The sequence below is a fragment of the Saccopteryx bilineata genome, chromosome 4 (assembly GCF_036850765.1).
Source record: "Saccopteryx bilineata isolate mSacBil1 chromosome 4, mSacBil1_pri_phased_curated, whole genome shotgun sequence".
Lineage (NCBI taxonomy): Eukaryota > Metazoa > Chordata > Mammalia > Chiroptera > Emballonuridae > Saccopteryx > Saccopteryx bilineata.
The window spans coordinates 38347035-38361530 of NC_089493.1; the positions used below are offsets into that span (position 1 = coordinate 38347035).

At 35.1% G+C, this 14496-nt stretch overlaps 1 pseudogene; it reads right to left on the reverse strand.

Annotated features, from left to right (window-relative positions):
* Window positions 1-1222: 1222 nt before the first annotated feature.
* On the reverse strand, window positions 1223-8384 carry LOC136335410 (translocation protein SEC62 pseudogene; annotated as a pseudogene).
* Between the last annotated feature and the right edge of the window lie 6112 nt (window positions 8385-14496).

Here is a 14496-nt window from a genome sequence, read left to right on the forward strand (position 1 = left end):
TGAATTTAATTTGTCAAGGAATTTTGCATTTATATTTAAAAGCAATATTTGTCTATAATCTTTTCTTTTACTCTATTTGTCTGGTTTTGATATCACAGTAATGCTTACTTCAGTAAAAGTGTTTCTCATACCTCCAAATGCTGAATTGATGTAGGATTGAGATTATTTATTCTTAAATGTTGATAAAATTCAACAGTAAAACCATGTTTTCTTAGAGTTTTCTTTTGGATATTACTGAACTATAAATTAAATGTTTTAATAGCTATGGGATTATTATTTTTTATTTCTTCTGATGTCAATTTTAATAAATTGTGTCATTTAAAGATTTTATCAATTTTATCTAAATTGAAATTTTTATTGGCAAAATTTGAACTAAATTGTCCTATAATCTTTTTAATGCCTGTAGTACCTATATGATGTCCATTCTTTTATTTCTAATATTGCTGATATTTGTCATTTATGTGTCTCCTCTTTCCTTTTCTCCCTTCTTCTAACCCTCTCTCTCTTCTTCTTTGACAATTTAAATATTTATTTGTAAATTATATACAGAATGCATTTTAATTTACAATGAAATGGAAAGAAGAGCCATCACCTTCTAACCAATGCTGCTTGCTTTCTCTGTTGGAAATTACTATCTTTCTCTGAATCAGATGTACAAACCAGTTTGGATTTCCTAAGTTGGAAAAGGAGAATTTATAGCTAAAATAAAAGACCTGTTATAGTATTACTAGTTGGCTTGTTTCCAGAAAACACTGTTAACTCAGAATCTTAGAAATGTCTTGGAATAATTTTATAATCAACAAAAGTTAACCATCAAAAACAATGAGTTTAAGCATTTCATCTCAAAGAAACTGTGAAATGGCTACATAACTATACATAATCTGAAATGTTGGTGTTTCTATTTTATCCCTTTTAACTATTTTGATTAGTTTAACATTAAAAAACCATATAACTATCAACAATGCCATTAATTTAAATGTCACTGTGGAAACTACATCTTTGTCAACTATCAAAATCCATGAGACCTACTTACTATAAAATAATCAAATAGCTAAAACTCATAAATGGCTTTTGACTGTACCAATAATAAAATTCTATGAAATAGAAAACTGAATAGTCCTTGGATATCAAACACATTTCAGAAAATGTATTTAAAGAATGGTACAAATGTTATGTGTATGTTACGATAATCAGTTAACATAGAAAATCTAGTCTCTTGCTCTTATTTAGTCCTAAAATTAGGCAGATTATAATTTTTTTCACGAAAAAATTTAGTTGTTTCTCCATCATTGTTATCTTCTTCCTCTTCTTTATCATTCCCATATGTTTGTTGTTCCAGATTCACTTTTGTAATTACTTCAAAATCATTCGCATTTTCACTACTGTGCTGGGATCAGTCATCTTCCCTTCCATCAGTGGTCTGTGTCAGAATGCTGTTCTCCACCTGAGCCTTCTGTTCCATGATTTCTTGGTCCTACTTTTATTTCTCATCTTCCTTTTTCTCATTGTCTGACTTTTTCTCATTGCCAGACTTCTGTTGCTTTTTGGTTTCAGACTTCTCATCTTTCTTTAAGTTGGCTTTTGGTCCTTTATATTCTTGTGTGTACAGAGGCCTGAAGAAGTCAATGAAGCCCACAACAGCAGTCAGATTTGGCAAGAAGCAAAAGTGGTGCCTACCTCCAGTTATGAGGAAATGATAAGATTTAGAATGTAACAAGTAACAGCAAGGAGAAAAATGCTGGCTACAAAACAGCCTGCACCCACACTAGGATAATAATCACCTACTGTCATTTCTGCTGGCAAAAGAGTAGAAGGTGGCTGCTATCACTTCAATCACAAGAATTAATCCTGTGACAAAGGTTTGAAAGTGAACTAGTCATAGATCCACACAAGTACTACATTTCCATCCAGAAAAACTTGAATAATTTTTTATTTTATTTTATTTTTCTTCTTTTTGGGAATTCGTGGAGTTTCCTTTTTTGGGATTCTTCCTTTTCATCATCTTTCTCCCTTTTTTCCTTTTTTGTCTTTTATCCCTTAGATTTTCTTTTTTTTAAATTTAATTTAATGCAGTGACATTGATAAACCAGGGTACATATGTTGAGAGAAAACATCTCCAGATTATATTGACATTTGATTATGCTGTATACCACTCACCCAAAGTCAAATTGTCTTTTGTCACCTTCTATCCGGTTTTCTTTGTGACCCTCCCCTCCCCCATCCCCTCTCTCTCCTTCTCATCCCATGCCTCCCACCCACCCCCGTTACCATCACATTCTTGTCCATGTCTCTGAGTCTCATTTTTATGTCCCATCTATGTATAAATTCATATAGTTCTTAGTTTTTTCTGATTTACTTATTTCACTCCGTATAATGTTATCAAGGTCCATCCATGTTATTGTAAATGATCCGATGCCATCATTTCTTATGGCTGAGTAGTATTCCATAGTATATATGTACCAAAGCTTTTTAATCCACTCGTCCTCTGACGGACACATGGGCTGTTTCCAGATCTTCACTATTGTGAACAATGCTGCCACAAACATGGGGGTGCATTTCTCCTTTTGGAGTAGGTCTATGGTGTTTTGGGGGTATATTCCTAAAAGTGGTATAGCTGGGTCAAAAGGCAGTTCGGTTTTCAATTTTTTGAGGAACCTCCATACTGTTTTCCACAGTGGCTGCACCAGTCTGCATTCCCACCAGCAGTGCAGGAGGGTCCCCTTTTCTCCACATCCTTGCCAGCACTTATTCTGTGTTGTTTTGTTGATGAGTGCCATTCTGACTGGTGTGAGGTGATATCTCATTGTGTTTTTAATTTGCATTTCTCTAATGATTAATGATTTTGGAGCATTTTTTCATATGCCTATTGGCTATCTGTATGTCTTCTTTGGAGAGTTGTCTATTCATTTCTTTTTCCCATTTTTTGATTGGATTGTTTGTCTTCCTAGTGTTGAGATTTACAAGTTCTTTATAAATTTTGGTTATTAACCCCTTATCAGATGTATTGTCAAATATGTTCTCCCATTGTGTAGTTTGTCTTTTTATTCTGTTCTTATTGTCTTTAGCTGTGCAAAAGCTTTTCAGTTTGATATAGTCCCATTTGTTTATCCTGTTTTTTATTTCCCTTGCCCGTGGAGATAAATCAGCAAATATATCGCTGCAAGAGATGTCAAAGAGCTTACTGCCTATGTTTTCTTCTAAGATGGTTATGGTTTCACGACTTACGTTTAAGTCTTTTATCTATTTTGAGTTTATTTTTGTGAATGGTGTAAGTTGGTGGTCTAGTTTCATTTTTTTGCAGGTAGCTGTCCAATTTTCCCAACACCATTTATTAAAGAGGCTGTCTTTACTCCATTGTATTTCCTTACCTCCTTTGTCAAATATCAGTTGTCCATAGAGCTGTGGGTTTGTTTCTGGGTTCTCTGTTCTGTTCCATTGATCCATATGCCTGTTCTTATGCCAGTACCTGGCTGTTTTGAGTACAATGGCTTTGTAGTATAACTTGATATCAGGAGTGTGATACCTCCCACTTTATTCTTCTTTTTTAAGATTGCTGAGGCTATTCGTGTTCTTTTTTGGTTCCATATAAATTTTTAGAATATGTGATCTATATCATTAAAGTATGTCATTGGTATTTTAATTGGTATTGCACTGAATTTATAGATTGCTTTGGGTAGTATAGACATTTTAATAATGTTTATTTTTCCTAACCATGAGCAGGGTATGTGCTTCCACTTGTTTGTATCTTCCTTGATTTCTTTTATCAATGTTTTATAATTTTCCAAGTACAATCTTTAGTCTCCTTGGTTAAATTTAATACTAGGTCTTTATTATTTTGGTTGTAATAGTGAAGAGGATTGTTTCCTTAATTTCTCTTTCTGACTGTTCATTGTTGGCTTATAAAAATGCCTCTGATTTCTGAGTATTAATTTTTTATCCTGCCACTTTGCTGAATTCATTTATCAGGTCCAGTAGTTTTTTGACTGAGACTTTATGGTTTTCTATATACAATATAATATCATCTGCAAATGATAGTTTTACTTCTTCTTTTCCAACTTGAATGCCTTTTATTTCTTCTTTTTGTCTGATTGCTGTGGCTAGGACTTCCAGGAGTATATTGAATAAGAGTGGTGAAAGGGGGCACCCCTGCTTTGTTCCTGATCTTAAGGGGATTGCTTTTAATTTTTGCCCATTTAGTATGATGTTGGCTGTGGGTTTGTCATAGATGACCTTTATCATGTTTAGGTATGTTCCCTGTATTCCCACTTTGCTGAGAGTTTTGATCATGAATGGGTGCTGGATTTTATCAAATGATTTTTCTGCATGTATTGAAATTATCATGTGGTTTTTCTCCTTCCTTTTGTTTATGTGATGAATCACATTGATTGATTTGCCAATATTGTACCAGCCTTGCCTCCCCAGAATAAATTCCACTTAATCATGGTGTATGATTTTTTCCATATATTATTGGATCCAGTTTGCTAATACTTTGTTGAGGATTTTAGCATCTATATTCATCAGGGATATTGGCATATAATTTTCTTTCTTTGTGCTATCTTTGCCTGGTTTTGGAATCACTATTATGCTAGCCTCATAAAACTAGCTTGGAAGTCTTCCTTCCTATTGAATTTTTTGAAATAGCTTGAGAAGTATAGGAGTCAGTTCTTCTTTGAATATTTGGTAGAATTCACTTGTGAAGCCATCAGCCCCAGGACTTTTCTTTGTTGGGAGTTTTTTGATAACTGTTTCGATCTCATTTGGTTTAATTGATCTGTTTAGGTTTTCTGATTCTTCCATATTGATTTTTGGAAGATTGTATGTTTCAAGAAATTTATCCATTTCATGTATGTTGTCTAGCCTTTTGGCATACAGTTCTTCATAGTATTTTTTTTTACAATATTTTGTATTTCTGTTGTGTCAGTTGTTATTTCTCCACTCTCATTTCTAATTTTATTTATTTGAGTCCTCTCTTTTTTTTTTCTTGTTGAGTCTAGTTAAAGGTTCATCGATCTTGTTTACCTTTTCAAAGAACCAGCTACTAGTTTCATTGACTCTCTGTTTTGTTTCTTTATCCTCTATGTTATTTATTTCTGCTCTGATCTTTATTATTTCCTTCCTTCTACTACATTTGGGCTTTATTTGCTGTTCTTTTTCTAGTTCTTTTAGATGCAGGGTTATTTGAGCTTTTTCTAGCTTCTTAAAGTGTGCCTGTAGTGCTATGAACTTCCCTCTCAGGACTGCTTTTGCTGTGTCCCATAAATTTTGAGTTGTTGTATGCTCATTGTCATTCGTTTCTGGAATTTTTTTTTTATTTCTTCTTTGATCTCATTCTTAATCCATTCATTATTTTACAACCTGCTATTTAGTTTCCATGAGTTTGAGAATTTTTGAGCTTTTCTGTTGTGGTTCATTTCTAGTTTCATGCCATTGTCATCAGAGAAAGTGCTTGATATGATTTCAATCTTCTTAAATTTGTTGAGACCACTTTTGTGCCCTAACATGTGGTCTATCCTAGAGAATGTACCATGAGTACTTGAAAAGAATGTATATTCTGCTGCTTTAGGGTGAAAAGTTCTGAAGATATCTATTAAGTCGAGTTGATCTAGTGTGTCTTTTAAGTCTACTGTTTCTTTGTTAATTTTCTTTCTTGAGGATCTATCTAGTGATGTTAGTGGGGTATCTAAATCTCCTACTATTATAGTATTGCTATTAATCTTGCTCTTTATATGCATCAAAGTCTGCTTTATATATTTAGGTGCTCCTATATTAGGTGCGTAGATATTTATAATAGTTATATCTTCCTCTTGGATTGCTCCCTTTATCATTATGTAGTGGCCTTCTTTATCTCTTACTATATTCTTTGTTTTAAAGTCCATTTTGTCTGATATAAGTATTGCTACCCCAGCTTTTTTTTCATTTCCATTTGCATGAAATTTTTTTTCCATCCTTTTACCTTCAGTCTATATGCATTTTTTGTTTTAAGGTGTGTCTCTTGTAGACAGCATATGTACGGGTCCTGTTTTCTTATCCATGCAGCTACCCTATGTCTTTTGATTGGATCATTTAATCCATTTACATTTAAGGTTATTATTGATATGTAATTGTTTATTTCCATTTATTCTTTAAACCTGTGTTCCTCTTTTGCTATATTTCTTTCTCCTTTGATCTGTTTCCAACAGGCCCCTTAGCATTTCTTGCAGCATTGGTTTGGTTGTAGTGAATTTCTTGAGTTTTTGTTTGTTTGTTTGGAAAGCTTTTTATTTCTCCTCAATTTTAAATGATAGCTTTGCTGGATAAAGTAGTCTTGGTTATAGGTTCATGTTCTGCATTACTTTGAATATTTCTTGCCATTCCCTTCTGGCCTCAAGTGTTTCTGTTGAGAAGTCTGATGTCATCCTTATGGGGGCTCCTTTGTAGGTGATAGCCTTTTTTTCTCTAGCAGCTCTTAATATGTTCTCTTTATCACTTAGCTTTGGTATTTTAATTATGATGTGTCTTGGTGTAGGTTTCTTTGAGTTTCTCTTTAATGGAGTTCTCTGTGCTTCTTGAATTTGTGAGTGTCTCCTGCATTAATTTAGGGAAGTTTTCAGCTATGATATGATAGAACAAAGACTCTATACCTTGTTCTTTCTCTTCTTCTTCAGGAACCCCTATTATGCAAATGTTATTTCTCTTCATGTTGTCACAGAGCTCTCTAAGAGTTTCCTCAGACTTTTTGAGTCTCTTTTCTTTTTTCTTTGCTTTCTTGCCTTCATTCAAGTTATCCTCCAAGTCACTGATTTGATTCTCAGCTCTATCCATCCTGTTTTTAATTCCTTCCATTGTAGTCTTCATTTCTGATATTGTGTTTGTCATCTCTGACTGATTCTTTTTTAATATTTCAATATCCTTTTTTATACTTGCTATTTCTTTATTTAGGTGTTTGTAATGACCATCCATTGTTGTTCTAAGGTCCCTAAGCATCCTTACAATCATTATTTTTGAACTCCGCATCTGGAAGTTTGGTTATTTTCATATCACTCAGTTCAACTCCTGAAAGTTTCTCTTGTGGATTCATTTGGATTGCACTTCTTTTCTTCTCTTTTCTGTGTTTGGGTGTTTTGCTTGTAGAGCTAGTTGAGTCTAGGCTTGGTGTTGTCTGCCTCCAGTTTTCAATTGTGTTATTTCTAGGTCTTCTTGGGTTGGGATCAGCTATTATTTGTAATCCACTTTCGGTTTTGGGCCTCTTTGAAGTCTTGATTTGTTTGTTTTCTTAACAGGTGATAGTCTTGTTTACTGATCTCAGCAGGGGGCTTCCTTGAAACTGTATCCAGAAATGTGATGGGTGTAACCTGAGACTCTGAAGGCCTCTTCCACCAACTAATCTCTCTGGGGGCAGGGTGTTTTCTCAGCTTCAGTAGGGGGAGGTGTATCTCAGATCCCCATGGAGACCTGAGTTACTGCCCCCCCTCCCCACTTCTTGTTTTCAGCTGTGTCTTGTTGTGCTGATTGGAGCTGTAGAGATGGCTGGAGATCTGTGATGCAGAATTCAGTTCTGTATTGTGAAAGGATCAGTCCCTCCCCCAGCTATGGCCACCTCCAGTACTGGATGAGTCAGCTTTTTAAGGACTCCCCTGCATTTCTCTGCTCCTCACTGTCTGTCCCTCTCTCTCCCCTTCCCACTTGGAAGATAAGCCAGTCCTTTCAACACACCTTGCTCCCTGGTCACCAGGCAAGTGGCTGTGAGCAGTATTTTCTGCTCTTTTGCCTGGAGTGAGAGCCCCTCTGGGCTCTCAGCCTCACCCTCCCCTCCATTGCTGTAAGCAGGGGAGATTCAGGTGCTCCCTACCAGGTTTGTTGTGGCTTCTTCTTTGCTCCTTGGTTTTTGAGAGCTGTTCTTGTAGTCCAGAGTTGGTTTTTCACGCTGATTGTTCCTAAGTTGATTTGTATTCCAGTTTGGTGGTGAAAGCTGGGAGTCTGTGCATCTGCCTACTCTGCTGCCATCTTCAGGTCTCCCCTAGATTTTCTTTCTTGATCTTTTTATTTTGTTATTTTTTAATGTTAGCTTTCCTTTTTCATTTTCTTTTTTTAGACCTTTAACATATTTTATTTTTATTACTTTTCGTGCCAGTGGGAGGGGGGGATTGTTTTTTTAAGCTGTTAAAGTAGTTGACCACAGACTCCCTTATTGTAAATAAAGCTTCTCTACTTTCTTGGCCTTTGTCCACTTTGAATTCAAAAGCTAATTCACTGCTATTCAAGCAATAATATAATCAACCTGTGACCTATTCATTGCTGGACTTTGTTGGACAACTGAATCAAAGATACTTGGCTACAGCTGTCTCTTCTTTAGATGGTTCACCAACTTCCTGAATATACTTCTTGTGTCACCTGCATTCTGCCATGTTGGCTCTCCCCTCCTCTTCCTTCTTTGCCTTCTCTTCTTCATCCATCACTCTCTTCTTTTTCACTCAGTCTATTGAAATTTTTAAAAACTGGGGTTTTTTTTCTTCATCTCTCTCTTTCTTACTTTTCATTCAGTCTATTGATATTTTTAAAGACCACTGTGGTTTTATTTTTCATTTTATTATTTGTTCATTCTATCTAACCTACTTATTTTTTTCCCTTTAGCTTATTACTGGTTTTATTTTTTTCTTTCTCAAAGGTTTTAGGATAGAATCTTAAATCATGGATTTAAGCCTTTCTTAATTTCTAGTATAAGTATTTTAGGTTATACATTTTCCTCTAATTCCTGCTTTAGCTGCATTCCACAAAATTTTGAATTAATGCATTTTTATCATCATTCTTCCAGAAACATTTTCTGAATTACTTTATTACTTACTATTTGATACATAGGCTATTTAAAAGTTTGTCATATATTTTCTAAGTATTAACATATTTTTTGAGAAATATTTTATTTCTTATTTAAATCATTTATAATCAGAGAGTATACTCCATATTATTTCAATTATTTTAAATTAATGGGTCTTCAAAAAACACCAAGTTATATACTTTAAATATTTACAGTTTTTGTATGTATGTTGATTTTTAATTTATATTAGGAAGTAAAAATTTGAAAGAAAAAAATATTGTGCAATCTGGAAAGAGTTTTTATTTTTACTAATAAACATATTTGCATTTATTTCTTCAAAAATATTTTTGTATTATTTATGAATGCTAGTTACCTTTCATTAATCATTATTAATAGAAAATCAAGGATCTCCATAATATTTGAGGAAAACAAACAGAAAAACAGAAGTCCAATGTGAAGTAACATAAGAAATATCCCTGAAAAATTAGATATAAGTATGAGAAAAATTAATAATTCTAACTGGTATGCTAAAAGAGATTGGAAAGGATACTGCATTCTTAAAGAAACAGTGGATTGATCTGAAACTGAAGATATCATAAAACAAACAAAAAAGACTTTTAAAATTAAAATATTTGAAAAACAAAAAATTCAACAGGTGGGATTGAAAAGTGCAGATGAACTGCTCTAGGTTTTATTTCAGTATTCTACTTTGTACAAACATCCTTGTAAATATGACAAAGTGGTTACAACAGGACAGAGATTAAGTGGTTGGCGCAGCTCAATGTAAATTTATTATCATGTTTATTACCATGAAAATAATCAAAAAATTTCTTTGGTTGTTCAAAGTATCATTTTGTAAGGAAAGGACAACACATTGCAAAGTATTATGAATAACCAGATTTCTCTCCTTAAATTTATGCATGTTCTATATTTCTTAGCTGTACATTCTTTGAGCTATTTCTAATTCCATTGTCTTAGTCAGAAGGAAATCTTTCAAAATTTAACTTACACTAAGAAAGTATTAGAATCCATTTATTTAAGACAAACTACCTTGACCAGTCTTGCTACAACATGAGTCAGAATTCAAATTAATTTTCATTTAATTTACTGTGCTTTTTAAAGTAAAATAAAATAGCAGAACTAGAAATTTTGCTTGCAAATGATACAATTATAAAATTAGAATCAAATTATTTATAAATAATTGTTTAAAGGTTGACAATAGAAGCAATAAATGAATTTGATTGTCTGGACCAGATTAATGACCATGGAAAGCTTGCTTTTCATAAAATTAAATTATATAAACAAAACACTGATGGATGGTTAACACCAGGCCAATGTTTACACTAAATCAAATCAGTTGTGCTACTATAGACACAAGCTAATAAACTAGACTGACTTGTTTCTCTAGGGTGGTTAGCATAAGAATGTCTATCATGTTAAATATGACTGATAATTACTTTTTATGAATCATAGTAATGAGCTTAAGTCATCAAAATGTCTCAGATAATCATCATTAGCATCTAGCATTTTATGTATGCAAGATGTTTTGCAGTCAACATGTTTCCTTTTTCAAATTACTGCTCCAGGCATTCTTGTGTCTTAGTCTAATCTTAGTTATTGCTCATTCCCATCATACATAAAAGTTATTTTTCACAAGTTTGTTTATAAGTCAAGTATTTGAAAATGGCAATGTTTAAAAGAGTGCCTTTGTTCAAGAGTTTTCTCATTACAATTATGAGTATAATGTGACTGAATACTAAAAATATTTTTTTTATCTCTTTGGGATACTAAAGACTCTGATGAAGAATGGTAATCATGTATGTAAACCCTTATTTTTGTTGATCCCAATTAGAAAATTGTTTTTATTTTAAAATATGTCCATATTTGGCTTTCTATCTCAATAGTAGAATAACTGACATTAGTGGTCAGGTTGAATATATGTTTTGGAGGCAACATTACTTACAATTATCCCTGAAATATACACATACATGTATTTGAATCCTTGAAATTTACAAACACATGTATTTGAATGTCAGGAATTAGAAAAAAAAAACATGACTTTTTACTTTAATTTTATGCAAAAGAGAAGTTTAAAAACATGATCCATGTAGAGGCAAAGTTGTAAACCCGGTAGCTACAGCATGTAATTTCATCAAGATTCAGCCTAGGATTCTAGTTTCATCTGCAAAAGACAGGACTGCTGGCCAAGACCCTTCCATTCAGTCCTTTATACAAAACTTTATCTCTTTACCCTGAATTTTCTCATATTTTCTTGTCCTCAATTCCTTCTCATTTTTCTTCCCTGCCAAGTATGTTAAATAAGATTAAATAAGTGAAGGCTACCATAAGGTCAGCAAGTTAAGTTTATAAATTAAATTATTTAAGTCATCCTGAAGCAAAAATCTGACAGTGTTAAATTTCCTCCTCATGTCATTTCATTCTGTACTTTGCTTTATTCTCCAAGTCTTTTAAATGCATGAACATGAGCTCATTCTCATTTTGTCTCTCTTCTTCCCATTCCTTCTACTTTCTCTCATCAGCTACATTTGTCTATGTTGAGAATCTCCCTAATTACATAGTATGATGCCCATCTCATCATTGCAAAGACCAATAATCAGGGGTTTCATAGAACCCATTGTATGAATATTTATACAATTATATGAATTATAAAGAGTATTATAATAAAACAAAAGATCAGACAATATAGTACACTTTTAATGATATAAAATTATCATACCAAAATATGAAAACAGAAATTATTTATACTCTATGATAATGGGAAATTTATTTCTTTTACATAAGCAAATTATAGTTCAAGAATCATGGTAAAGTATCATGATTTCCTCTAATCCTGTTTCTCTCTCTCTCTCTCTCTCTCTCTCTCTCTCTCTTTCTCTCACATACACACACACACACAATCTTGAAAGCAAAAACATCAACAGCTAGTTACTATCAGCAATTTGCTGTCATTTCAGTTTTTAAATAGGCATGTCTAGTTCTCTTACAATATATGTGTTTTTATATATAGGTTTTATGTCATTATATTTATGTTACATTCTAGCAGGTAGATATTAAAATCTAATAGACAAACACCTTGGCTTTAAAATAAAGTGATAATTAGATAAAAATTTTATGCTTAATTATGCTTTACATGCACATTGATTTTAAAGATAGCTAAGAATAAAAATAATCTATTTTTAACATAATCTTCTAATGGTATAAATTTAGATCAACATGAAGAAAACATGGACTTTGCTCTGATTATCTATGTTTTTTGATAAATGCAAGTAATCCCAAGTGATGTTTATCTAAATTTTGACTATCTCCTAAAATGCAGATTTATAATTTAAGAATCAAATATCAAAATAGAGAGCCAAAGAGCCACACTGAGGCACTGCACATAGTGCTATTGTGGTTTTATGGATGATTGTAACACAGTTCCTGTTTATTAGAGACCTAGTACTAATCATTGGAGAAGGATTGGTGAGAATGTGGAGAAAATGGAACACTCATGCATTGTTGGTGGGAATGTAGATTCTACAGTGGTACAGGCACTGAGGAAAGCAGTATGGAGTTACCTCAAAAAATTAAAGATGGAACTGGCTTAGGACTCAGCGATTTCACTTGTGGAAATTTACCTGAAGAAACCCAAAATACTTATTTGAAAGAATGTATGCATCCTCTATATTCACTGCAGCATTATTTATAATAGCTAAGATTTAGAAGCAGCCTAAATGCCCATTGAAAGGTGAATGGATAAAAAATTCTGTAGTACATTTTACACAATGGTATACTACTTGGCCATACAAAAGTAGGAAATCTTATCTTTTATGACAACATGGATGGACCTGGAGAGTATTATGTTAAGTGAAATAAGCCAGTCAGAGAAGACAAATAAATATCATATGATTTCACTTATAAGTGGAATCTAATAAATAAAATAAAGTAGCAAACAAAATAGAAAAAGACTCAAAGATAGAGATAAAACTGATAGATGTCAGAGGGGAGGGAGATGGGGAGTTGGGTAAAAAAGGTGTAAAAAAAACCCACCCCAGGCCCTGGCCGGTTGACTCAGCGGTAGAGCATCGGCCTAGCGTGCGGAGGACCTGGGTTTGATTCCCGGCCAGGGCACACAGGAGAAGCGCCCATTTGCTTCTCCACCCCCCCCCTCTTTCCTCTCTGTCTCTCTCTTCCCCTCCCGCAGCCAAGGCTCCATTGGAGCAAAGATGGCCCGGGCGCTGGGGATGGCTCCTTGGCCTCTGCCCCAGGCGCTAGAGTGGCTCTGGTCACAACATGGCGACGCCCAGGATGGGCAGAGCATCGCCCCCTGGTGGGCAGAGCGTCACCCCTGGTGGGCGTGCCGGGTGGATCCCAGTCGGGCGCATGCGGGAGTCTGTCTGACTGTCTCTCCCTGTTTCCAGCTTCAGGAAAAAAAAAAAAAAACCACCCCAGTAGACACAGACAACAGTATGGTGATTACCAGAGGGAAGGAGCATGGGAGAGGTTGAAGAAGGTAGAGGGGAGATAAATGGTGATGGAGGAGACTTGGTTTTGGGTGGTGAACACACAATACAATATACAGAGGACATATTATAGAATTGTACACCTGGTGCTTATACAATTTAAATTAATATTTTAAAGTCTAGTTTTTCAGTTGCACTTGCCATGTTTAAGTGCTCAGGAATTGCATGGGGTTAATAGCTCTTTTATTGGGTAGCAGAAGTGTAAAATGTTTGCATTACTGCAGAAAGTTCTACTAAGCAGCACTAACATAGTAGAAATATGAATTAATCCAATCATTGAACTTAAATAGCTATGAAGAAAAAAATCTACTAGACTTATTCTCTTCTTTTATTTGTTTTTGTTTTGTTTTTGTTTTTTTTCATTTTTCTGAAGCTGGAAACAGGGAGAGACAGTCAGACAGACTCCCGCATGCGCCCGACCGGGATCCACCCGGCACGCCCACCAGGGGCGGTGCTCTGCCCCCCAGGGGGCGATGCTCTGCCCATCCTGGGCGTCGCCATATTGCGACCAGAGCCACTCTAGCGCCTGAGGCAGAGGCCACAGAGCCATGCCCAGCGCCCGGGCCATCTTTGCTCCAATGGAGCCTTGGCTGCGGGAGGGGAAGAGAGAGACAGAGAGGAAAGCGCGGCGGAGGGGTGGAGAAGCAAATGGGCGCTTCTCCTATGTGCCCTGGCCGGGATCGAACCCGGGTCCTCCGCACGCTAGGCCGACGCTCTACCGCTGAGCCAACCGCCCAGGGCTTATTCTCTTCTTTTAAAGAAAAATAAAATTGAGCAAAATATATGAAGCAACTATATTTAGGCCCAGCACAATAAGAAAGACAGTGGTGCAATCTTTGAGAGCTGAGAAAATGAAGGGGTGATCTATAGTCAGACCAGCTAACCTTCCTGAGCTTAATATTCTGACCACAGCACATCAAACCAGAGTCCAAATAGAGCATGGCAGGTGTACTGAGCTGAGGAGTCAGGTCAAGACCTTCTGGCAGCTTAAGTTATTAGAATATATGGCAAAGACAATGCACAGAGGGTTTCCTCGTGAGTTCTTGGGAACAGGGTATACTGCATGGATAGGGCAAGACAACATGACAACACTTACCTGGATGCAGGTGCTATGGGATTGAGCCCAGCCAGAGTATAGAAAACTTGTAAACATTTTAACATGGGGGGCATTCACTGGAGACA